General features: G+C 45.2%; 1 protein-coding gene and 2 long non-coding RNA genes across 5 annotated transcripts in view; 2 read left to right on the top strand and 1 right to left on the bottom strand.

Moving 5' to 3' along the window:
• Positions 1 to 203: 203 nt before the first annotated feature.
• LOC116660068 lies at positions 204 to 21,878 on the bottom strand. Its single transcript, XR_004315433.1, has 3 exons — positions 21,809 to 21,878; positions 3,984 to 3,999; positions 204 to 216 (listed from the first exon to the last, which is right to left on the bottom strand). It is a non-coding gene; the product is annotated as an uncharacterized LOC116660068 (long non-coding RNA).
• Positions 3,762 to 11,715, top strand: LOC116660067. Its single transcript, XR_004315432.1, has 3 exons — positions 3,762 to 4,221; positions 5,452 to 5,577; positions 10,351 to 11,715. It is a non-coding gene; the product is annotated as an uncharacterized LOC116660067 (long non-coding RNA).
• PLEKHA2 (pleckstrin homology domain containing A2) overlaps positions 18,031 to 23,825 on the top strand; it is a 51,951-nt gene continuing 46,156 nt past the window's right edge. Inside the window, exons 1-2 of one of the 3 annotated variants that reach the window (XM_032468684.1) lie at positions 18,031 to 18,292; positions 18,513 to 18,606. The gene's annotated coding sequence lies outside the window, so the exon portion shown is untranslated. The remainder of the gene's footprint in view (positions 18,293 to 18,512; positions 18,607 to 23,825) is intronic. The other 2 variants (XM_032468681.1, XM_032468683.1) reach the window with 2 other exon arrangements.

The raw sequence follows: 23,825 nt of genomic DNA, 5'->3' as shown, positions 1-23,825 counted from the left end.
AAAATACATTAGCTCTGGTCCCTAACCATCAGAAAGTTTTCAGCTGGTTTGAGGAGAAAGGCCAAACATATTTGATCCAGTTCAGGAGACAAGGACATCAGAGAGCAGAGTGTGATGTCATCAAACACGTGGAGACACCAGGCTTCACAATATTGTCCTTACTCTGCATTTTGTCATCATCTTATGTTAAATATATATATATATTAGAAACTTCTCCTGAGCTCCATAAAGATGCACCCAGATCTCCTCCAGTTTATTCTAGAGGTTGAAGAAACGTAATTATTGCGGGAAAGGGATAGACTTCAGGACCAAGAGTTCAGAGGATGAGAAGGGTGTCCAAGGAGAGGCCACCCACTGGGCTCTGAGCGCCACCCCCAACTTCTGGCGTCACCAGCTCCTCATCTGACGCGCGAGAAACTGAAATCCTGCAGCAGGACAGGGAAGAACTCGGACCAGAACTCAGAATGCCTCTTGTGTCAACTTTCAAGTGATCCTGTGAAAGCAATGGATGCACACAGTTCAGGACATCAAGTGATGCTACGAGACTTATCACACAAAAGAGCTCTGGGCGTCAACCGCCACCCTGACCTGAGAGGTAATCACTGTGAACTCAGCTCTGTCGGACGCTCTTTACCTTCTTGGTTTCAGACATCATGTTTGTGCTCTATTGCTTGTTTTTTTTTTCCTTCTGTGGACATCTTACTATGGAATATGAGATTTTTCTCTCCCTTACTTCTCTCCTTTCTGGTTACATAACCAGTTTTATCAAATCAACGTTCCACGTTTCCATTAGTCCTTCTGTAAACATTGTCCAGAGAAAAGCCACGTAGCACGTTGTGATTACGCGTTCTTTCCTATATAACTTTCTGTTTTTCCTGGAATTAGTAACTTGCCTCTTGGTTGTTGTGATTGTTTAACTGGTTTTCTGTGTCTCTCTCATGAATTCATCTTCCAACTTTACAAGTTATAAAATTATAATTTCAGAATTATCAAATTCATAATTTTATAAAATAAGAATATAATTCTATAATTAATAGGACTTATAAAATTCTTCCTAATACCTCCAAACACATCAGGTGAGCTCTTAATTTCTTATAAAAATAGAAATAAGACAAGTCCTTTGGATTCACCAATCCTGAATTTCTCACTCTTCCAGCCGTGATAAGGACTGCTTTTCCCCTAGGTCTGATGCTCAGCTATGATTTTGAAACTTAGCTTCATTTTCATCCTGGGAATTCCTTCCACCTCCTGTGTTGGGCCTGCTTTCCAGGATTCTAAGTTTGTCTCCTCCTTTGGGAGGAATGCATCTTCCAGTAGCTTTTTGCGAATGGGTAAATGGGAAGTGAATTTTGTGAGAAAAGGTATTCCTGAAAAATACCTTTATTCTATCCCCGTGATGGGTTTACACTTTGGTTGGGTATAGAGGTCTAGGTTGTAAGCCATTTCTCCTTTCTGAGGCCTTTTGAAGACCTTGATCCCTTTGGCCTTGGGAATCCAGTACTGCTAATGCTAGTCTGCCTCCTGGACTTCTTTGAATATGACCTGTTTCTTTCTGGAAGCTTTTAGCATCTTCTGTTTATCCTGGAAGTCCTGAAGTTTCACGGGGATGGTGTGGGTCTGTTTTTATTCACTGTGTTGGGTACTCAGTGGCCCTTTTAATTGGGAAACCGAAGTCCTTCAGTTCTGGGATTCCATCATGATTTAGTTTCTCTCTTCTGTCCTTTTGTAACTCTTATCCAGACATTGCCCCTCCTTGGTTTGTATCCATTTTTTCCCCGTCTTTCCTACTTTCCAACTTTGTATCTTTCTGTTTTACTTTCTGGTAGATTTCTTCAACTTTATCTTTCAACCCTGCTACTGAATTTTTTCCTATCTTATTTGTAATCTCTGTGACTTCTTCTTTTTCTTTTTCTTTTTTTTTTTTTTTAACATTTTTAATCTCCATGACTTCTTTCTTGTTTTCTGAATGCTCTGTCTCTCTCTTTAAAGGGCATCCTGGTATTTTAAAGAAGTTATTATTATATTAAAAATGAACACTGTGTCTTTTTTTTAACTTCAATATTATAGTATTTTTTCTCTCCGTGCGTTGCCTCTGTTTCTTTGAAGTTCCCCCATTTCCCCTTATTTGTGTATCTTGGTCTATCTTATGTTGGAGGGTTCCCTCCAATATTACATGGTCCTTGATGGTTCACAGTTCTGAGTGAGGCACTCAGACCTATTTGAAAGTGTTGAGCATAACTGGGGGGTTTGAAGGCAGGTGGGCTGCACCAAAGCTATTGCCCTGGGAGACAGAGACCTGATTCTAGTGTTTTTCTCTTGAGCTGGACAGTTTCCCAATGATATGAACCCTCCATTTTCCTGCCTGGGGGTGGGGGTGGGAATTGAGGAGGTACAAGCCTTTTTCAGCAATCTTCCATCAAGAATGAGTAAGGATTGTGTAAGGGAGATGGGAGATCCTAGATCTTAAGCCCTGAGACTTCGTGTTCAACCTCTCAGTCTTCTTCCTCCCCACACGAGCTTTCAACCAATCTTCCTGTTTCCAACCTCACCCAAACCCCACTTCCCCTGCCGCCACCCTGAGCCCATCTGGGGCTTGGAGATGCTGAACAGCCGGTTTCTGACTGGCCTCCAGTCTGCGTAGGTCTAGGTTTCTCTGGTAAGGTCGGTTAGTTTCCACTGATCATAGCTTTTATGTTTCTTGAAGGTTTAACATTATTGTTCGTTGTTGCTGTTTTCACATTCTCTTTGTCCTTGAGGAGGTAGATGCCTTTCCTCCCTTTATTGTCATTTCAATGGAGGTTTAAGAGGGAGCAGGGATAAAATTATATCTTCTATAGATCGTGCTTAACTGGGATGTCCATGTGCCTTTTTGAAAATTCACTGTTCCAGTTTTCTTTTTTTTTCTCCCTGTCTCTCCTTCCCTTCTTCCCTCCCTCCCCACTCCCTCCCTTTCTCCTTTCTTTCCTTCTTTTTCTTTCTTCCTCAGTTCCTCCTCTCCCCCACCCCACCCCAAAGGTTGTTCCTCCCTCCTGGAAGGTGTTGCAAAGGCTGATGGTCTCTGCTCTCTCCCTTTCTCCTTCCCTCCCTCCTCTCTCTCCTTTCTGTCTTCCATTCTTTCTTGCTTTTCTTTCTTTTTTCTGCAATCCCTCCCCTCTCCCTCCCTCCTTCCCTCTTTCTTTCTATGGGAGACGTGAGCCCTCCTTCTGGTGTCTCCTTGGCCAGGCAGCTGGGGATGCACTCTTCCAGGGCTCAGCATTCACGGTCTGCAGAACCAAAGGCAGAGGCACTGACTGGTGCACAAGATCCCCCTGAAACTGGCTCTTCATCCTTGGACATCGCTCTTGTTATCTTCTCAACTCCAAACCTAGGGAGAGTGTGTCATGTTGAATCAGAGGGAGGAAACACATTCCACTGGTAACCAGCAGTGTTTTTGAGCCCCATCTTCAGTGTGGAAAGGACCAGGGGAAAACAAGTCAGGCAAACCCTGAACTAGAACTTTCCCAAACCACAGGACACTCTTAGACATGCTTTTTTGTCTCAGGACACTCTTTTTCTCTTTCTCATTTTTTTCCCCTTTCTTTTTTCTTAAAAACATTTTTTTTTAATTTTTATCTTTTTAGGAGGGGTAGGTAATTAGGTATTTATTTATTTATTTATTTATTCCTTCGTTCATTCATTCATTCATTCATTCATTCATTTATAATGGAGGTCCTGGGGCTTGAACCCAGAACCTTGTGCATGCTAAGCATGTGCTCTGCCACTGAGCTATATCCTCCCAACCCTTTCTTTTTTTCTTGTCAATAACAAAAAAAAAAAAAAAATTCACCAGAGTATTGAGACATGGAGCTAAGGAATGGCCATGAGGACAGAGGGGTGGGGAGGGGCAGAGGTTAGGTCTGGAGAGATTTTCAGGAAGGCAGACCAACTGTCCCCCAGAGGAAGATCAAGGGGTTAAGTGCGTGAACTGGGAGAGCGACACACACACACACACACACACACCTCTCTGAATTTCATCAGTTTTTCCGTTTTTAAAACTCTTGTCTCTGAAACAGGAACTTGCCTTGAGGCTCCTGAACCGAGGGGCACAGGGCTAGCCTCCCTCCTCCTTGCTGTCACCTCGTCCTTGTCAGCGGTTGGCCGGCCGGCCGAGGTGGCTGCTTCTGGCTGGTGAGGAGCTGGCTCCCTTGTGCAGGGAGACTTGTGCTTCCCAAACCAGGGCGGGTAAGTGGAGGCTGCAGTGCCCCCCAACCCGGGGGGCTCCTGGGGGGCTCCTCTCTCACTTCTAAGAATGAGGCAGAGAGGGTGTGTGTGGGGGGAGGGGGGAGGAACAGGAGGTGGGGGTGGGGTGCAGAGATTCTGCCAAATTACAGATGGAGCCGCCTAGATCCAGAACAATTCCCAGGGGAGCTGCTCCCCCGCCCACAGGAAGGCCGAAAAAAGGCTTGAAATTCACATTATTTTTGGTACTTGGGAGATGGGAGGGGAGTGAGAGAGGGCAGTGGTTAGTAAATAGAACAGAAGGGGGAAGAAAAAAGGAAAAACTTGGTCGGTGTCTTTCCTAAGCAGCAGCTCAGGACTGCAGCAAAGACGATCTGATACGAAGTTGGACTTGAATATTTCCTGTTCCGCCTCCATGGGCTAGCCTGGGCGGGGAACAGTCGCAGACTTGATATCAATTTGGTGTCTGCCCTGCAAGCAGCAACTGCTGCCCCACCTCCGTTTTATAGCCCTGTTTTTTAATGTTTTTTAGTGACTTAAAACAACACAGACTTATTATTTTATTTTAGTTTATTTTTTATTACACTACAGTTGATTTACAATGTTAGTTTCAGGTGTACAGCAAAGCAGTTCAGTTATACATTTACATACATGTATACATTTATTTTCAGATTCTTTTCCATTATTTATTACAAGAAATTGAGTAAGTTCTCTGTGCTATATGTCCTTGTTATTTATCTATTTTATATATAGTGGTGTGTATCTGTTAATCCCAAGCCCCTAATTTACCCCCCCTTTCCCCTTTGATAACCATAATTTGTTTTCTGTGTCCGTGAGTCTATTTCTGGTTTGTAAATAAAACTTGTGTCTTTCTTTAGATTCCACATATAAGTGATACCATCTGATACTTGTCTTTCCCAGTCTGACTTACTTCACTAAGTATGATCATCTCTAGGTGCATCCATGTTGCTGCAAATGGCATTATTTCATTGCTTTTTATTAGCCCTGTTTTTGAGGTGATGGGGCTCTGATGTTACAGTTCTGTGTATTCGAGGTGGTTCTTAAATCACCCCCCTCTGGTGATGTGAAAAGCCTGGGTACCCCCAGGGAACATGGTTTTAAGAGCATCAGTCTCTACATTTGCCTGAGATGGAGAGAAAACCGGGTCTCACATCCGTCTCCTCTGCTCCCCACTCTCCTTTCACACCAGCCCTCTCTCTTCTTCTCAAAAAGGAAAGAAAGGCATTGCCCTTTGCCGTAAAAACCTCCAGGGCCAAGACAAGGGACAACGAAAAGTATCTGGGTTTGTGTTGAGAAAGCAGAAGCCTTTTGTAACTGAGGTGCGAATCATTTCACAAGGTAGGTGGTTTCCAATTTATGACTTTCCATAAAACTTGGAGAAAAAAACCAAACTGAGCTGACCACTGATAGATCATTACAATAAAGTTTTTAAATAGACTTTATTTTTTAGAGCAGTTTTAGGTTCACAGCAGAATTGAGCAGAAAGCACAGTGTTCCTGTACCCTCCCTGCCCACCATATGCACAACCTCCTCCATAGCGTAAGTTTTGAACAGATGTCTGACCTATAACTCGAAGGAGTTCAAAAAATTGAATGACACTGCCAAGTTTGGCTATGCTGAAAAACAAATTTTGAGTTCCCTGGGAAAGGTGGATCAGCTAGAAATCTTCACGCAGAATTTGTGTTCACAGGCAAATTCCAGCCTCCCCTCTGAAGCCACGAGGCCAGAAATATGTCCCAATTTTCCTTCCTTCTCGACAGCCCTAAACATTGTCATAACGAAACTCCTTCCAGCCCCATCGACTTGTTAATGTGAACAAGGTTTCTCAGCACCTACATTCCAAAAAATGAGAAATTGGGACAATATGTTAAACCTACTCTTCTTGCGGTAACTAGTATTAATTCATGGCTATTTGAACTAATTACATATCTATGTAAATATGTAAAAATCCATGTATTTAAAAATCCATCCTCATCCATCACATTAAGAAAATAATTTCCAATAATATTTTACTATTTTATGTTTAATGATGAATAAAATATATATCTATCTTGTTACTCATAATTGTAACGATGACTTGGTCTCAAAAAAAAATGTTTCACACTTAAAGCCTGATGGGTCACAGGATATTTTTAAATTGTGACTTTTTAAAATTGTAAACTCAATTTACATATGCATTTTTGTTTCAGAAAATATGATAGGATAATCAAAAAGAGATGTTCCAATAATAAAAGATGTCATAAAAGTATATGACATTTGGATACATACACTTCTTTAGAACTGGAAAGAAAATACAGTTCAAGGAGGGAAGGGAAGCATTTAACTTTTTTGACTGTTTAAAGAACTGCTTCGTGTTGAGAAAGGAACAATGGTGTCAAGTAACTCTGATATTTAGATTCTATCGGGTACATTTTAAAAGCGTGATCTGACAGTTTTATTTTAAAATATCCCATGTTGCGGGGAGGGCATAGCTCAGTGGTAGAGCGCGTGCTTAGCATGCACAAGGTCCTGGGTTCAATCCCCAGTACTGCCATTAAAATAAATACATAAATAATCTAATTACCTACCCCCAATTAAAATATCTCATGTTAACAATTGGCAGAATACTTTCTTTGCAAGCACTCAAACCTATGATTAAAAGTTACAGATGCCATCTTAAAAACGTGCAAGGAGATAGACACTTTTCCAGCCTTTTTAGGGGGTGTGTGAAGAAAAGCTTGACAACCAGCACTTTGTGTCATGGTCTTATTTCTTCTGGTAATACAGCATTTTACATTTCTAGATTCTTTACAGCTTTGAACAATAAAAAATGCAGGCATCATTTTACCTACAACGTCAGAGGGTTCCTAATCCAGAGTTCTTGGTACCTCAGCATGCTGCCCACCTACTCTGAACTGGGTGCTAGTTACAGGGTCATGATACAAGGGCTTAAATTGGAGAAACCAGAAATAAATCAGCCTATAGACCTCGCGGCTGAGCTATTTCAAGACTATGCACTTACATTTCAGGGGCCATGATTTGACTCCTGGTGTAGTCAGTAACATACAATCACAAGCTGCATCCTAATTGACTTGTACTGTGACACTGGCTTGTCACCTTCTGAATTTATGGGGCCACCGCAGGGCTGGATGGTCGCTAATTGAAATGATCTAATCAACCCTGTTGTGCACCCTGTCATGGGAGAGTGACTTTCTTGGGTACCAGCCGAGGTTCTGGGGGAGACTCCACAACACGGATTGTAGCAGCGAGGCAGGAGAGGAAGAAGCCCTGTTCCTCACGTCGGAACTGAAGAGGAAATGTTAGCTCACCACCATCTGAGTACTGCCAGGCACAAAATGCAAAACTGCGCTTAACCGGTGTGCGGAGTGTGTAAGTAGTGATGGCTTCATTAAACTAGGGTCGAGAGGGGAATACGTTTCACCGCAAGTGACTTTAAAAAAAAATCTATTTAAGCACAAAGCACTCACAAAAATTTGTTTAGCTTTAAATTTTTTTCTCTAATTAAACCTTTTATTTGGAGATAATTATAGATTCACAGGCAGTTGTAAGAAATAATTCAGAGAGACCCCACGTACCATTTTACCCAGGTTCCCCTGATGGCAGCGTCTCGTAAACCACAGTACGATATTGCAACCAGATATTGATGCAGATACAGCCAAGAAAGAGAACATTTCCATCAGCACAATGATCTACGTGTTGCTCTTTTTTTTTTTTTTTTGCCACACACACTTCCCTTTCTACCCCACCCACTTCTTAACCCTTAGCAATCACGTATCTGTTCTCCGTTTCTATTATTTTTATCATTTCAAGAATGTTATATACACAGAATCAATCATATAATATCTCAGCTTTTGGAACTGGTGTTTTTCACTCAGTGTAATTCTCTGAATATTCACCCAGGTTGTTGTGTGTATCAACTGTTTGTTCCTTTTTTGTTACTGAGTGGTATTCAGTGGTACGTACGTTCCACAGTTTCTTTATTCACCTGTTGAAGGACGTCTGGGTGGTGTCCAGTTTTGGGCTATTATCAATAAAGCTGCACTCAGGTTTTTGTGTGAACATAAGTCTTCATTTCTCTGGGATAAATGCCCAGGAATGCAATTACTGGTTTGTATGATAGTTGCATATTTAGTTTTTTTTAAGAAATTGCCAGTTTTCCAGAGAGGCTGTACCATTTTACATTCCCACCAGCAATGTACCATGATCCAGTTTCTCTGCATCCTCACCGACATAGGATGTTGTCACTGTTTTATATTTTAGCCATTCTGATAGGTCTGTAGTGCATCTCATTGTGATGTTTCTCATTGTGTAGAATATATACATATATATATTAAAAATTTTTGAAATTTTCCCATTTTTATTGATATAATTGACATATAAATTGTATTTGTTTAAGATGTACACAACATAATGATTTAATACATGTGAATATTGCAAAATGATCCCACAATTAAGTCTAGTTGACATCCATCACCTCACATAATTACACTTTTTTGTTCTGAGAACTTTTGAGGTCTACTCTCTTACAAACTTTCAAATACACAATAGAGTATTGTTAACTCCAGTTACCATACTGTACGTTACACCCCCATAACTTACCTATCTTATAACTGGAAGTTTGTACCTTTTGACCACCTTCACCCATTTCCCCCACCAACCACTCCCACCTCGTGCTCCCTCCCTCCTCTGGCCCCCACTTGCCTCTGGAAACCACCAATCTGTTCTCTGTCTCAGGTGTTTTGGATTCCACATATAAGTGAGATCATACAGCATTTGTTTTTCTCTGTCTTATTTCACTTAGCATAATGCCCTCAATCTCCTCCTTTTTTATGGCTGTGTAATACTTCATTGTGTGTGTGTGTGTGTGTGTGTGTGTGTGTGTGTGTATGTGTGTGTATACACATCACATTATATCTATATACCACATTTTATATATATATATGTATATCCCCCACATTTTCTTTATACATTCATCTATCAATGGACACAGGTTGTTTCTATGTCTTGGCTATTGTGAATGATGCTACAATGGTCATGGGAATGCAGGATATCTTTTTGAGATAATGATTTTGTTTCCTTCTGATACATACACAGAAGTGGAACTGCTGGATCATATGGTAGTTCTATTTTTAATTTTTTGAGGAACCTCCATACTGTTTTCCAGAGTGGCTGCCCTAATTTGCATTCCAACAGTGCCCAAGGGTTCCCTTTTCTTCACATCCTCCCCAACATTTGTCATTTTCCAATAGCCATTTGCTAATAGCCATTCTGAGAGGTATGGGGTGGTATCTCATTGTGGCCCTGATTGCAGTTCCCTGATGGTTAGTAATGTGGAGCACCTTTCCATGTACCTATGGCTGGTTGTATGTCTTCTTTAGAAAAATGTTCAGATCTTCTGTCCATTTTTTAATCAGATTGTTTTTGTTGGTGGTGGTGTGTATGAGTTCTTAATATTTATTTTTATTTATAAAAATATATTTATTTATATGTATTTAATATATCTATATTTATTTGTTTATATTAATTTTATTTATATGTGTATATTTATATTTTATATTTATCTTTTTATTTATCTTGGATATTAAGCCTTTACTGAATATCTGGTTTACAAATATCTCCTCTCATTTGGAAAGTTGCCTTTTCATTTTAATGACAGTTTCCTTTGCTGCGCAGGACTCTTTAGCATGATGCGGCCCCACTGGTTTGTTTTTGCTTTTGGTGCCTCTTGTTGCTTTTGGTGTCACATCTGAAAAAACCATTGCCAAGACCAATGTCAAGGAGCTTTCTTAGGCTTTTTTCTAGACTTTTATGGTTTCAGGTCTTCAATACTTTGATTTATACAATTTCCTTTTCAAAGACTTGTTATTTGTGAAGTCTTTTGCAGGGGCTTTAAATTTTTTTTTAAAAAATTTATTATTAAACAAAAGAAGCATAAGGCACACAATATACTATTTAGAAATATACAAGAGCACGAATGAATCCTGTCTCCTCTGACCACCTCCCGGGTGGTCTCCCCCCTAGGGGCCACCACTCCTACCAGCAAAACCATATGAAACTTTCCACCTAAAATAAAGGCACCGATCTCAGTTCAACCACTCTTTCCTACCCCAGGTCATTGCTGGGAATGATGAAGATTGTCTCGGGCACACAGAACCCCTGGGAATGCTTGTTAAATTTTCTTTTCCTCCTTTGTTGCTGTCGGCGAATCCATTTACAGGCAGAGGAATGAACTGAATGAAATCATTTCTGCTCCCCGCCCCACCCTCAATGGCTTCTCCAGTTTCTTGGTTTCTAATCGGCTGAGGACTGGGAGACCACACAATGGGACCTTCTGAAATGAGGTCTTCAATCAGAGTCAATAAGCAGGGACTTTGGCAACTCAGAGGCCCTTCCCCTCTTACTTTCTGGCTCGGAGTTTTGTTCCAGAGGTTGAAGTTACCAGAAGGTGACCCCCAGGTCAGAACCATGTTCCTGTCTCTGTCTCTTTGGCAAGCCAGGACCTTGAAGCCTTCCGACATCAGGTGCTAGAGCGTCCATTTGGCTGTTTATCCAATTATCGCATGTGCAGCATCATTAGGTTTTAGGTGTAAGGATGCAATTAGCTTGTTATTACTTGATTACTAAATGAAACTCACGCTGGACTGGGCTTAATTCTGCAGCTTCAGTGCTACACTTAATTTTAACAATGTTTGGCAGACATGTGGAGTCATCATACAAATTATGATGAAATATGAAAGAAGATTCCTCAGCAAATTACCTGTCTCCAGTGACTCACACTGAATCGCACTAGGTCTCGGGTTCAAACTGCTCATCAGGTTTCGTATATGTTTTCCAGTGGCCGGAGTTTTAATGTGAATGGATACAAAATTGGCTAAAATTTCTTTAAAAATGTATCCACAGACTGACAAGTATTTTTAAATTGAAGATAAAGTTAGCTCTATTTTTTTTAAACCACAAAGCAGCTATGAGATCTCTGAGTTTTACATTGAAACCCAGTTATTCACTTATAAAATAAACATTTTGTCTCTTATCATCAAATAATACAAGCATCTTGAGGAATTCTTGGACAATTCAGAAATAGGACAGGTTTAAAAAAAAATAAGATATTTGCTCACTCTTACTCCTTTGTACTTTTTGAACTTTGGACTGTGTGCACGTATTCCCTAGTTAACAAAATAATGGGAGGACATAAATCCATCTGTCCAAATATCCGGTTTGATTGTCTTTGTTTTGTAATCATCAGCTTGTGTTGGGAACTGCTGATGTAAGAGGCAGCCTGCTTCAGTGACCTCCACAGGCATCTCTTGGAATAAACCAGATAGAATTTATTCCAGATACAACTTTGACTATATTCGCCTCCAGGATTTTCTCATCGCAGCCCCCAGGCAAGGCTTGGTGTTGAAGAAATGGATTATGTAACTAGTCTAAGCAAACATAAAGTGAAATAAAGCAGTAAATCATGGTCAGGGACCCAAACTGAGGGTATCTAGTTCTTCTCTGCTCTGATGCCACAGGCCCAGCTCTTCCCATATAATCACAGGGCACATCTCTGGGGATGCGGGAATCCCAGCCGTGCTCTGCGCTTATCCAAACTGACGGGAAAACAATGCCATGAGCATGAATCAGTAGGAATGGTGCATTGGGCCGGGAGACTGTTATTTCTGGGACCTGGATGAACACTTCGTTTTGAAGTTTATATGAGCATCTGATTTAGCAGTATAGCAATGTTTTCCAAACTCTGTCACTAGGAAATCATTTTGGCATGTGTACATATGTCATGTCTATAAATATGTATGAGTATAAAAAGTACTATCGCGTGGGTGGCTTGAACAACAGAAATTTATTTTCTCACAGTCCTGGAGGCTGGAAGTCCGGGATCGGGTTGTCAGCACAGTTGGACCCTGGTGAGAGTTCTTTTCTTGGATTGCAGATGGCTGCCTTCTTGCTATGTGTTCACATGGCCTTTCCAGGATGTCGTAGAGACAGGGAGCGATCTCTTCCTCTTCTTATAAGGCCATTAGTCCTATCGGAATAGGATCTTGCCTTTATGAACTCATGTAACCTTAATAACCTCCCAAAAGCTCTGTCTCCACACACAGTCAGATTGTTTGTTGGGGGAGGGGAGGGTATAGCTCAGTGGTAGAGTGTGTGCTTAGCATGCATGAGGTCCTGGGTTCAATCCCCAGTGCCTCCATTAAAAAACAAACAAACAAATAAATAAATCTAATTACCTCCCTACCCCTGCCAAAAACAGCCCACAAACAGATTGTGAGTTAGGTCTCCAATATATGTTTTATTTTGGGGAGGGGGTGTATGTGTGGCATAATTCACCATGTAAAAATATATGTATTTTTTACAAGTTTGATTTTATATACAAACTTCCTGCTGTTCCACCAATTTTTTCTCTTTTTGACTTTACTTTATCACTGTCCCTCACTGCTGTTTCCCTTATCCTATAAACAGAAATTGCCAACATTTCTTCCACTCTCCACTTTTCCTATTTTCCAAGCTCTGAGAATTTGAGCTAAGAGATCACTCTGGCTTTGGGGCAGGGATCGCTGAACCAGGATTCAGAACTCATGGATTCAACTCGTGACTGGCTATATGATTCTGAAATTGCATCTCTCTCCTTAAAACCTAAATTCTCCCATCTGTAAAATGAGATTACTAATATATAATCCTGTGAAGGTGTGAAGAAAGAATAGTTAATAATTTGTCATGTAATGTTAGCTCTTGGTAAAAAGTTTCAAAATGAAAACAATTTTCATCCAAAAGTATGAAACTGATTGTTAAAATTTAACAGACATTCATAGCACTTACCATGTGCCGTAAAAACATTAACTCAACAGCCTCAACAGCACTGCTGTGAGACAGGTTATCTGTTACGACCACCTTCTCCATTTCACAGAAGCACAGAGAAGCAGAGCAACTGGTCCACGGCTATACAGCTAGTTAGTGACAGTCAGGAATCACATCCCGGCGGTAGCTCGGTGATGGAGACCAGTTACTACGCAGTCACCAACTGCGGAACTGCTGCTGTTTATTTACTTCTAATTGTGTCACTTCCTTTTTCAAAAACCTCCAGCGGCCCTTGAACTAAAGTAAAATAAGTTCAACTCATTTGCTTAGCAATGAAGACCGTCTAGAGACCTTTCTTTTGTTCCTTTGTTTCACCCCCCTTAAAATCCTTCATCCCGTCCACCCCCATCCCCCACCCGCATCCCCCACCCGTGCTCCGGCTCAGCTGGACCCGTCGCTTTATCTGGAATCTACCTTTTCTAAAACCCCTCTCCATCTTCTGTATTTTACACTGTCTGCATCTTCAAGTTCCTTCCAAAGTGCCATTTCCTTGATACGTTTTTTCCTGCAACTCTCAATCCCAGCCGGTTGGTTTTTTTTTTCCCCCAGAATTTTTTCTCCCCTCTCTTCTCTGCGTGGTATTGGTTCCTGGCTTTTATGATAGTTCTTTCTGTATATGTTATATTCCCTCCCTAACAAATGGTGGGATCTTTCAGGGCTGCAATATGCTTTCTCATAGAACTTTAAAGTTTTTTTATTAACATTTAAAATCATTATTGTTCTTCTTTGATAACCAAACGTATGCAGGCTTATTGCAGAAAAATTAAACATCACAGAAATAAGTCTCCTAGTGAGATCCATCAGTATAGCCCCTCCTCCCCGACCCTAAGAGAACAGTTGACAGTTTGGAATGTAGGTTTTTTTTTTTTTCAATTGAAATACAGTCAGTTATGATGTGTCAACTTCTGGCTGTAGCACAATGTCCCAGTCATGCATATACACACATATATTCGTTTTCATTAAAGGTTATTACAAGATACTGAATATAGTTTCCTGTGCTATACAGAATGTAGTCTTTTAGGCTTTTTTGTGTGTGTGTGCGTAATAAACATGTATCCTTTTTATTTACAGAAGTGGGATTGTACTATACGCGGGAGCATATCCTTTTTATTTACAGAAATGGGATTGTACTATATGCAGGAGCTTTATGCTTTTTTTTAACCACTTAAAATATTTAGTATTTTTCATATAGAGATGTATCCCATTCTAAAAAAAGAAAAGCTGTTAAAAAAACAAAACAGCTGCATAGTATGAGATTGTGTGGTTGTGACAATACTTATCTGTTTAGTCCCCTGTTAATGAACACAAAAGTGATTTTCAGTTTTCACCCATAGGATCACTGCTGCAATGAATACGTGTGTGTGTTCCGTATACACACAAGCGCACACACTCCGTATTGCACTGTCTGTATTTCCAGATGACTTTCTGTAGGACAAATCCTTGGACGTGAAATGGCTAGCTGAAACGGAATGGAGATTCTACACGATGACAATTCTTGAAAATGTGGAGGGAAAAGAGTCTGGTTTTATGTCTTCCTGTATCCTTCACAAACTTAGTGGTGAAGAGGGCAGACTCTAGTAACAGACTGCTCAGGCTTGTATCTGGGTTTGGTCCCTGTGTTTTAATCACCTCATCTATAAATGGGGAGTAGGACTTGACTCCCAGTGTTGTAAGACTTAAATGAGATAATATGTGTAGAGCAATTAGCATTTAGTAAGTAGCTGGAAAATAAGTAAATGTAAGATATACCGGAGGAAAAATGGTTAATAGATTCTGATAATTGCTGAATGAATAGTATGAAATAGAACAATAGTAATTTGAGTAATCTTCCTAGAAATGGCTGGTACTTTGCTATCAAAACCAAAAGCAACTCTTTATAAAATGACCAGCTAGCATTATAAGTGCAATGGCTTTGGAGCAATGTATGGCCTCTGTGCAAAATTATCTGGGTTGAACCAGGCACAACCACTGACCTTGGCCTCTTCAGTTGCACACTTTCCCCAGCTGAACGAACTGGCCCCAGCCACAGCCTGGAACCTTATATAATGGGTGTGTCTAAGGACAGAGAACAATGCGCTTCCCCCCAGGGTGCGTGGGGCTCACCACTGAAGGTTGTCAGGGTGTCTAGTTACCCAGCTGTGAACACTGAAAATAAACAGAAAGTGCATAAATGGCTAGAGTATAAGGCTCTCTGTTTAAATTCTTAGGTTCTGGGCTAGTAGTCTTCATCTTCACGGAAAGATTCCTGTATCAGTACTAGACAGTTCTGGGGATAGTCGACCCCAGAAACATCTCTGCCACTAACTAGCCACAGAACCTCGAGCAAATTGTTGAACCTCATCTTGCACCGATACAACAGGGGGCTGAAATGGCTGATGTGAAAGGTCCTTTCTGACATTCCTTTCCCCACAAGCAGAATCACATTTTCAGACACCAGGATTGTTTATTGCAGTGAAAAAAAAAAAAAAAGAAAGCATAAAAATCAGGCAATGGAAATACTTTCAAAATATGTGGGTCAGGAGATGGCAAAAGGACCACAGCAGGGCTCGCACTCAACTGACACCCGCTCAGTGGGGCCACTACAAGTGGGGATGGTCGGGGTCCTCAGAGGAAGCATTGGAAATGCAGGGAGGAGGGGGTGGACTCAGGGCAGGAATTGTAGTCTGACTGGAGCCAGGTCCTGGCTGGGAGGTAAACGTGGCAGTAAGTGAGGCTCTCAGTGAAGTCCAAGCATCACCCAGAGTTGCACTAATGACCTTCTCCCCAGCCCAACAGGTACACCTCCATCCCCCTCACCTTCCTGGCCCACAGGAGTCAAATTGTACCCATCTTTTCAGGCCCATTTCAAAATCTACCTCCTTCTTGAGGAACCCCTTCCCCACCACCTCCTAACCCAACACACAAACACACACACACATACACACACACAATTGCACCTCGGTCCTCTAAAGGCTGCCAGCACTTGCCCTCGGTACTATTCACAGCACTTCCAGGAGGGATACCAGGCTGCCTCAACCCCTTAGTGACACTTGGAGACCCCAGGCCATTGGCTCTTCTTTGCCTCCCAGGCATCCAACACAGTAGTGCTCAGAAAATATTTGTGGTTCCGTGATTGAGTGACTCAGACAGGCCCCACGGGGAGAAGAGTTTCGTGGGTTTTTAATATGAACCATACCATGGAATCTGAGACTTTTATCTTATTGCTCAGAATGGAAACCATCAGTTCCAGTCAGATTTGCTGGGAGCCAGAGGGAATTTGGTTCCTTTTCGCGCAGAAAACCATAATCTAATTTTTAAAGTCAAAAACATTTACATAGCGCTTGCTTCATGTTTGGCTGTAATCGAAACACTTTACAAATGTTCCCTCATTTACTCTTCATAACCATCCAGATGTAGAAAGTGAAGGCGCCCAAAGGTTGTCACTTGCCCTGAGATCAAAGCTAATAAGCACCAGAGCTGGGATGCAACCCCAGGCCATCTGGTTCCAGAGTATATGCTCTGCCTGAAATTTATGTGAGTGGCAAAAATCTTCATGAGCAGAAAAAAAAAATGACATTGATGTATTTATTTCAAAGGAAATTTTTTTTTTCATGTGTCCCCCTTTCCTTCCTCATTCAAAGCAAAATGTTCTAAAGCTAACAGTCTTTTTTCACACCTGAGAGAGCTAGGGGTTCTTTTTTTTTTTTTTGCTCTGACAGTCAAAATGGAAGAGGAAACTTGTGTGGTTTCTTCGCTGGTGTTTTCGGGGTGTGTGCTGCGCTGCGGGTGGTCCTTCAGCCTACCACCAGGCTGATGTGGCTGGAGCCCCCCCTTCCTCCAGGCTTCGTTGCCTCAGGTCCTGGAGACTTTTAACAGCCTGCCTGTCCCCCTCCAACACTGGGATATGGACCCGCCTTTCCGGCACTCCCGCCTGATCCAGACTTTGAGCCTCAGGGGTCTTCTTAGGCCCACCCCTTCGTCAAAGCCCCGCTGGACCCAGACCTTGTCAAATGTATTTGCATCAGAATCCCCAGAAATCGCAGCTCGAGGTCTTCCATCCCAGGGTGAATCCACTCCATTTCTGTTTGGGAAGTTAAGTGCCTGACTTCTTGTATATTTAAATATCTATCTCGCCGCGTGGGAGGCCGGCGTCAGAACCCGACAGACCAGCCATTGATTAACTGTTGGACCCAGGGCAAATTACTTAACGTCTCTGAGTCTCGGTTTCCTCATCGCGAAGGGGATTGATACCCACTGGGTTGCCGCGTGGATCCAAAGAGCGAACGCAGAAGCTGCACCGGCACCCAGCGCAACTCTTGGGTTCCTCTTGGCAACATTACTTAATACCTGCTGGTCTGTTTCCCATGTTTTTGCAGAGCACCGTCTAACTCTGAGGGCTACAAGGTCGTCTTGGCGCCACATTCTGATAAAGCCCCTATTCACCCTTGTTAGAACGGAAGACCCCACTGGGCTCCTGGGGCACATTCATGACAACCTGTGGGAACCTGCGCTGCTTCTTTTGACTCTGACGCTAAACCTAACTCCGCGGACCCAGATGGCTTAAGGGCGCCGGGTCCGAGGGAGGCCCTGCTGAAGCCGCCGGAGGTGGCGTGGTGGGAGGCTTTGGCTTCGGGAAGAAGAAATGGGATCAAGAGAGAGCCTGCGCTCTGACTCGCCTCCCTCCTTCTGGGATGCCCACAGCCCCGGGCCCCTTTCCCTCTCGGACACCTGCTGAGCGGGGCCCGGCGTCGGAGGCAGGGCCTCCCCCGGCGCGGCCGGCTCCACGGCCCCGCTTCCCACCTGCGCCGCCGCGGGCGCGGGCGAGGTGGTCCCGGAGCGCAGCCTGGGGGCCGCCTCCTGGGCGCCCCGCCCCTGCCAGGTCCGCGCAGCCTGGGCGCCCGGCCGCGCCCCCTCCCAGCCCGCGGCGCCCCAGCACCCCTCTCCTCCCCCGGCGGGCTCGGCGGAGCATTGTACTCACATCCGGGGCTGGGTTTTGCTTTAATACGAAACGTAATTAACCCGGAAAAAAGAGCCGAGAGACCAGAGAGAAGGAGGGGGCGGGGGGTAGGGGGAGAAGAGCCAGAGGAGCGCGAGGCCCCGAGAGTTCGGCGGCGACAGAAATCCCCCGAGAGCGACGGCCCGGCGGGCCCGAGAGGCGCGTCCCAGCCCGATGTGACCCACGCACCCTGCCCGAGCCCCGGCCGTGCGCGGCGGGGTAAGTGGGGCGCCCGCGCGGGCCCGGGAGCCGAGCGGCGGCGGCGGGCGCGCGGGGGCCGGCGGGGGGCGGGGGAGCCGGGCGGGCGGCCCCTCCTCCGGCCCTCGCGAGCGCCCGGGGTGGCCAAGGTCGCCGCCGCCAGGGGTCGGGCTGCGGGGGTGGGGCCGCGGGCAGGGTGGGGGCGGGTGTTCTGCTGAGCTGCGTTTTCTCACGTTTGCAGCGGCGAAACTTCTCTGCGGGTTCTGGCGCTGGGGCAGCGGCCCCGCAACGACTGCCCGGGCTGCGGGGAGGGGAGGCGAGCAGAGAACGTCCAGGCAAGTCCCGGGGGGCGCGGACTGGGCTGTGGAGGCTCCTTTTCCCCTGCCCTTACTACCTTCTTACATGGCAGGCCTAGAATACTCCCGAGGGAGCGCCCTCCCTTCCCCCTGGGTCCAGCCCGGGCCCTCGGGCTTCTGGAACTCGGGCTTCTGGGGTGACTGGAAGGAAACCGTCCTAAAATGCAGGTTCGGTGCCAGGTTGGGAAAGCACTCGAGGGAAGCTGTCTGTCTGTCTGTCTCACCAACTTCTTCCTTGCTTTACACGCTTCCCTCTTCTGCTCCAGTTCTAAACACTGTTATTTCATCGAATTAAAAAAAAAAAGAAAGGGAAAAGAGAGGCCTTGTAGGAAAGAAAAGTGTGCAGACACGTCTAGAGAGGAGGCGCGGCTGGGCCACCTCAGTAGGGGTTGACGCATCTCCTGCCCGGGCCAGCCCTGTCCCCCACCCCCCTCCCCCAACCCCAGCCTTTCGCTTTAAAGGTTTCCTTCCTTCTGGGCGAATCTTCCCCCTCTAATTCCTTCTCCAGCCCCTCCCTCCTGTCTTTCTTTAGGACTCCAAATGAGGTTCTCGGAGGAGAGTAAACAGCGGAGAAGGGGGAGGGGACATTCTACCGGGACGCCAGCTGTGGCTCCTGGAGGCACCTCCGCCCTCTGAGTGGTGGTCGCACTTGGGATGAAGTTCCAAAATTGGACTCATGTGTCCTTACAGGCAACTAAGTCAGTCCCCCTTTTGCTTCTTTTTGGAGTTTCATCGTTTTTCTTTGTTTGGTGGCAAAACCTTCAGAAACGGAGAAGCCGAAGATCTTGGAAGAATAGAAGCGTTTGTTTTCCATTTCAGTTGCATTCAGTTGACATTTGTCGGGTAATCGATTGTTGTTTGTTTGTTTTTTGTTTTTTTAATGGAGGTGCCGGGGATTGAACCCGGGGCCTCGTGTGTGATAAGCTCAACCACTGAGCTGTACCCACCCTCCCTAGGGAGCTGTGACACCAAAGGCAGTGATGAACAAAACGTAGCCTCTATCTTCAGGGAGCTTACAGTCTGATGGAGGCCATAGGCCGCACAGAGTACCTAGAATACAAAGCAGATTGCTGAAATCGAAATCCAGTATGCTTTGAGAAACCACAGGAGACTTTTAAAAAGCCTCCTCATCGTTTCAGATATTAGCCTTCTCCACTGCTGCTTTCATGCAGGTGACTTTTGCCATAGCGAAGCTCTAGTTTGTAGTTTAAACTCTGTGGCCAGCCTGGTGTATGACATCTGCTAGCTGCTAAGTAAATGTTTGTTGAGTGAATGTGTGAGTGACTGCAAGCACAGGCATTGTTTGCCTTTGTCCAAATGGAAGAGAAAGGAGTGGTGTGGCAGTGCGCCAAGCCAGTTCAAGCTGGTTCATGAGGGTTTACCTTGGATATTGCCTTTAGACCTAAGTATCCTTTGCCCTATTTGTAGGCCTTGCTTTTTGCAAAGTCTGTGGCACTTCTAGTGATGGAGTCTTGCTCCCCTTTCAGATGGGTAATCACCTAGTTGTGAATTGGAAAACCACCTACCCTTTGGTGGAGAGTTTGCAAAGCCTTCTTTTCCCTTGTCGGTGCATTCTTTATTCTGTGTAAGGAAGTAGGGTCTGCAAATCCCATCCTGTCTTCGTAGTGAGCTGAATCACATTCAGCCCGGTATTTTCCTTGACGTTAAAATAAACCCTGAAGACCTGCAGGTTTTGGTGGCTTCCTGCTTATGGAGAGGTTCTGCAGAGTGGGAAGGGGGAGGCATCAGCCCTTATCACCAAGCCCCTCCGAGCAGCCTTCTCGCTGGCTTGCACGGTGTTTGCTGAAAGTCCTGGAGCACTAGGGAGACCAGGACAGCAGGGGCTCGTCTTCAGGTGTCACCAGATCTGTCTGCTTCATGGGGCAGGTGGACAGGTGGGTGATGCCCCTGCTAAAAGTTTGGAATGCTTCAAATTAGGTCTTGCTGGGGCCCCAGTGCACTAAATATCCTGTTTCACTGAAACTGCTGAGAGGCTATTTGTTCTGGCCGATGCAGCCCTAGAGCTTGGAAAAAATGATCTGGGTGCCGGGACATTGGGCTGCTCTGCTTCTTCCCTCTTCCCACCGTGGGCAGTTGGGGCTGCCTTACTTTCAGTTTGCTGTGTGTCTGAGCGAGCTTGAGAGGACTCTGGCAATCCAGTCTCTTAGGCTTTGGACAGGAAGGAAGGAGAGCAAGTATTATAGAGTGACGGCCCATGGCAAGAGAAGAATCCTAGCTCTGCCCCATGTAAGCCCATCCCTGAGCCGAGAAGTGGGACGGGAGGGGAGAGGGGCTGACGAGCGCTCGCAGGGCCGGGGTCCGTCCCTTCCTTTCCGTCCTCACCAGGCCTGTGGTTGGTGCAGCGGGACAGTAATTGGGAGAAGACTCTGTTGACCTTAACTCTTGAATCTTGCGCTGCTCTGCTCTGGCCTTCCATGGTCCCTGCTGCTAAACCCGCCCTCCTTTTTGGCTTTATAACTTTCTTTTCTTCTGGAGGCGCCTTCTCTGCCCTGACCCCCAGCGACTGAAGCACTTGCAGGGGGTGGAAGGCTGAGTTGGGCTCTCTCTCCTGCTGCTGGGGCCGCACTCCTGACACTGCCCAGTGTGGGCAAAAGGCTTTCAGCTCTGGACCTGTGATGTACCTGTCCGCCCCTGGAGGCCGGCCAGCTGAGGTAACGAGAGTGGGAAGCGAGGTCCCTTCTCCTTCCGCTCTTGAAAAACACAGTAGTTAAAGTGCGGAGGCTGGGGCTTGCGGTCCCATCGGCGGGGACCCCCACCTGGCCGTCCACTTGCAGAGTGGCCCCGCTGCTGTGATTCTCCCATGGGCAGAGCAGGAGGTGGCTCCAGGGTCCCTTCCCTGGAACCGGCTCACCCGCCTGGTTCTGTTAACTTTCAGGGTGGCCTGGCTGAGATGGAGACTGGATTTTTGATGGAACTCTTGGATTTCTGTTTTAACCTCTTGGAGAATTTTAGAGATGAGGAATATGATGGTTTGGACTCAAGGAAATAGGATGGCCAGTGGATGCCTTTCTCTCTGAGGGATCCCAGTGTCACCGCCTGGCCGCTGGGATTTGCTTGTTGATATCTGAGGGGTAGAGATGGCGAGGCAGCTGCCTGCCTTGTATTAAGCAGCTTTGAGGTAGTTGTGGGAGTCCTATACCACTTGTTAGACACTTCTCACACACACACACACACACACGCACACCCATCTTAACACCAGCATTTCCCCAGTGCTTAGTCTTTTCCAGACCTCCTGGTAAGCTCTTTTCACACATTATTTCATTTAACCCGCACGGCAGCCTTTGAAGTAAGTAGAGCGATTCTCTCCATTTTGCAAATGAGTGTGAAATGGGCTTAGAAAAGAGTAGTAGGATCTGTCTGACCCTAAAACCTGTGCCCCTTCACTTCACTCCAGCACATCGATGGGTAACTGAAATCAGCACACCCATTTCCCTGTCACCTTCTTGCAAGAGTTTCGTCAAATGCACTCACAACCATCGCTGTCACTTGCACATTCCCTTTGCTACACGCAGCCCCTCCTCCTTCCCTCCCTCCCTCCAGAGACCAGAGCATCTGCCTTTAGACAGACTTGCTTAGGTCATTTAGATGTTCCCCCAGCACTTTGCCAAAGGCTGGTTTATGGGAGAAAAATGGATGCTTCCTCTGCATTCTCCTGCTGCCAGTGTTTTCGTGGGTGAGACAGTCAGGTTTTAAATGACGATCATAGCCCTGGGCTGCTCCCGTGCGGCTCCCATTAGGAAGCCGGACAGTGAAGCTGAATTCATCCAGTCTTCTAATCCCGGGGGACTTTCACATTCTGAAAGTTGGAGATCTCAGTTTTTATAGGCTATTTATAAACCCACGGTGGCCGCTCCCTGTGCTGGTTGATCCCTTTGGTGGCTGTGGTCCAAGGAGTCAAGGGCAAGACTTTGTTTCCTGCGACCCCATTTTCTCTGAACCCAAAGGAGGCTGCTGTGAAGTGTGGTCATGCGCATTGAAAGATTTTGTTGTTTTGGGCATCTTTGTTGCGGTGGTATCAATATTCAGGTATTCATGCCTTTTCCCCAATATTTTTTCCCTTAAAAACTGCTCGAGGGTCCCTTGCCCTGCATTTTGGGTTCTCAGGTCCAGGGGGAACTGGGCACTGTTTCTCACCCTCCCCTGGGGCTGTTGGCGGCCCTCACCCTGCGCTTCCGTAGGGACCGAGTTCTCAGTACATCCCCTCCTCTCCCACATCATTCTTCTCCTGCCTTAGACTATTTGGAATGTGCTCTGATGACAGCTTCAATATGCAACGATGTTATCACAATAGGAAATAGATGTTCCCACACTTTCGAAGTGATAATCTTTCGCCGGCCTCAGGGCTGTGTTCTGAAATAGCTGTGCTTGAGTTTGGTGGCTGCGCTGGTTGTGTTTTTACTGGGCCCTTGGCATCGCCGAGGCTCCGCAGTGCACACTCACACAGGCTGGAGGTTGAAACCTAGGTGAACTCTCTGTTCACGTGGCCCCTGCCTCTTCTAACTTCCACACCCCAGTTCCTGTCTGCTCATGCCAGCCCTCTCTGGGACCTCTGATGTCATTTCCCGATTAACTTTCTCCTGTCGAAGTTTAGCAGTTTCCTGTTGGTATCCCTCCTGCTCACCACGGATGCTGCCGTCCCCAGCTTCCACCCTCCAGGGTGGCAGCGCAGCAGACGTGCTCACTGCCTGCCCTCACTACTTGTCCAGGAACGCCTTCTTGACTTTTTTCTGGAGCAGAACCCCTGGAAGTCCTTGTCCTGCCAACGCCAAGTAACGTGAAAGAGAACTCTCCAGATTGAAAAATGGATTTAATTTTGTTTCCATTTTTGAACTGTCGGAGGTGAGAGTGGCTTGTTTCATCGTGGGACCAATACCACTTAAGGCTTATGTCTTCTATCACTTTCTCTTGTTTTTATTTACCTGAAAAATGTCAGAATTATCAGGCCAATGAATCTCCTTTATTTCACTCTTTTTTCCCCCCTGTATCTGCAAACCACATTAGAGATCTTAAAAATAAAACATCCATTGGATAATACAGTAAGCCATAGCTTTCATGACTTTAGCTTTTCTTAAAGAAAACCTGTTTATCCATCTCTTTATTCATCTGTGCAGCCCTTTAATTTAAAAATGTCAGTCCCATCTCTCCACTTTCAAGAAGGAAAATTCCACTGGGGGGTC

The sequence above is a fragment of the Camelus ferus genome, chromosome 26, assembly GCF_009834535.1.
Source record: "Camelus ferus isolate YT-003-E chromosome 26, BCGSAC_Cfer_1.0, whole genome shotgun sequence".
Taxonomy (NCBI): domain Eukaryota; kingdom Metazoa; phylum Chordata; class Mammalia; order Artiodactyla; family Camelidae; genus Camelus; species Camelus ferus.
Note: the sequence above shows the minus strand (reverse complement) of the source record. Positions and strands in the feature narration are given on the sequence as shown.